The sequence below is a fragment of the Pongo abelii genome, chromosome 11 (assembly GCF_028885655.2).
Source record: "Pongo abelii isolate AG06213 chromosome 11, NHGRI_mPonAbe1-v2.0_pri, whole genome shotgun sequence".
Taxonomy (NCBI): Eukaryota; Metazoa; Chordata; class Mammalia; order Primates; family Hominidae; genus Pongo; species Pongo abelii.
This window is the reverse complement of record NC_071996.2, coordinates 31,438,721-31,441,230: the sequence shown is the minus strand read 5'-3', so window position 1 is coordinate 31,441,230 and position 2,510 is coordinate 31,438,721.

Here is a 2,510-nt window from a genome sequence, read left to right as displayed (position 1 = left end):
AGGGAAGGATAAAAAAGGAGATAGGAGACAGTGAAGAAGAGAAGAGTAAAGAGGAAGCCCCAAACTTTTGAACCTAGGAATAAAACTACACAGCTTAGCTAAAAGATACATGAGGACTTGCACAATTGGGAATCCAGGTATTACTCAGTCATGGTGTTTGGATCTGGTTCATCAAATCAGAATGAACGGGTGCTTTCCTTCAACTGTTGTAGGGAGGAGAGCTAATCCTTTCCAGGTGGTATGTGAACAGATGTAAAGGCCTTCTGCTAGCACTAGTGGAAAAGAAACATGGTCATAATGAAGACAACAGCGAAGAAACAGGTAAGAGCCCAGACCAAATTATGCCAGGCTACCTTTCCTTTGTATTATTTGTGCCATATCAACTAATAATCATCCTTATGAAACACTTCTTCTTTTTTCTTTTTTTTTTCAAGACAGAGTTTCATTCTTGTTGCCGAGGCTGGAGTGCAATGGCATGATCTTGGCTCACTGCAACCTCACTCCCAGTTTCGAGCGATTCTCCTACCTCAGCCTCTGGAGTACCTGGAATTACAGGTGCCCACGACAATGCCCAGCTAATTATTATTATTATTATTATTATTATTATTATTATTATTGTATTTTTAGTAGAGATGAGGATTCACCATGTTGGCCAGGCTGGTCTTGAACTCCTGACCTCAGATGATCCACCTGCCTCGGCCTCCCAAATTGTTGGGATTACAGGCATGAGCCACTGCACCCAGTCATGAAACACATCTAATCTCAGTCTAATAGCTATGGGATACCAATAATTTCTGGTAAAGCAGATTTATTTCCTTATCCATGAGGCCCTCAGGCATTTATATCTTACTGTTACAGTAGCTAGTCAGACAGACATGAGCAGGGCCAGAGAGGCCCCCCTACTACCACCAGGAATGTCAGGTGACCATTAGGTGATGGGCAGGTAGTTGTTGACTGTCTCTCTAAAATAATTGGTTGCAGCTGGCACTAGGGAAAGGCAGTCTCCCAATAGATAGAAACGCCTGAAACTGGTGATTAGCAGCTTCCCAATAAGATCTCAGGAGTTTGGTGAGTGGGCTCAAGCATGCACACTAAGAGGCAAAATGGCTGAGTTTAACTGGTGTATGCCCCTACAGGAACACTTGATTGGTAAGGGAAGAATGCCTCAAGAAAGCATGCATACAACTTCAGTAAACATACTGCACATGTAGCGCCTCCCAGGTGCTGGCAGGTCACTATGCATATGGACAGCCCACCCCAAGGGAAGATTCAGGGCAGAAGGGATGCAATACCCCAGAAGCTTGCCAACATATAAAACCTCAAGTCTGAGGTCAAACCATACACTCAACACTCTCTCAAGTTGCCTGCTTGGCCCTCATCCAAGTGTGTGCTATTTCCTTTCATTTTTGCCCTAAAACTTTTTAACAAATGTTCACTCCTGCTCTAAAACATGCCTTGGTCTTTCACTCTGCCTAATGCCCCTCAGTCAAATACTTTCTTCCGAGGAGGCAAGAATTGAAGTTGTTGCAAACCAGTACGAATTTGCTGCCACTAACATTACCATCCCAGGAGGCCATTTAAACAATATTTTAACCAATAACTGTCTACTCTGATATCTCACTTCTGTGTAATATCCAGGTTTGAAATTTCTAATATCAGGAATTCTAGAACCATCCAAAATCTTGAGTTTGCATAATTACAGGGGCTTTCCAGTCTAGGAGCTTCTCAAGCACCAGGCCTAGCACAAGTTTTCAAAAATGTTCAATAATAAGTACAGTAGTTCTCTCTAATTTGAGGAGTATATGTCCTAAGACCCCCAGTGAATGCTTGAAACTGAAGGTAGTACAGAACCCTATACACACTATGATTTTCCTATACATACATACCTATGATAAAGCTTAACTTGTAATTTAGGCATAGTAAGAGATTAACAATAACTAATAATAAAATAGTACAATTTTAACAACATGCCAGCATCACTACTTTTGTACTTTGGAACCCTTATAAAGGAAAAATAAAAGTTACTTGAACACAAATACTGTGGTATCACGATAGCTGATCCGAAAAAACCTAGAAGGTTACTAAGTAACCAGCAGGGAGCATATACAAAATATATATGCTGGACAAAGGGCTGATTCAAGCCCCAGAAGGTGAGACAGCACAAGTTTCATTATACTACTCAAAATGGTGTGGAATTTAAAACTTATGAGTTGTTTGTTTCTGGAATTTTCCGTTCGGTATTTTTCGACAGCAGTTGACTATGGATAACAGGAACTTCAGAAAAAGAAACCACAGGTAAGGGGAAACTACTGCAATAGAGAAATAGCACTTAAGATGATGGTACTTAATTAGAAACATACTTTTCTTGGGCTCCATAATTCTTGGCATCAATTCAAAATACAAAGACGGGCTCAATAGTTTAAGCCACTTTGTTTCACATCCTAATAGCTTGGTGTAAGATTCTCTTCTCGGAAAAAAGAATCTCCCTCTAGGCAGCTAAGAAACAGTAC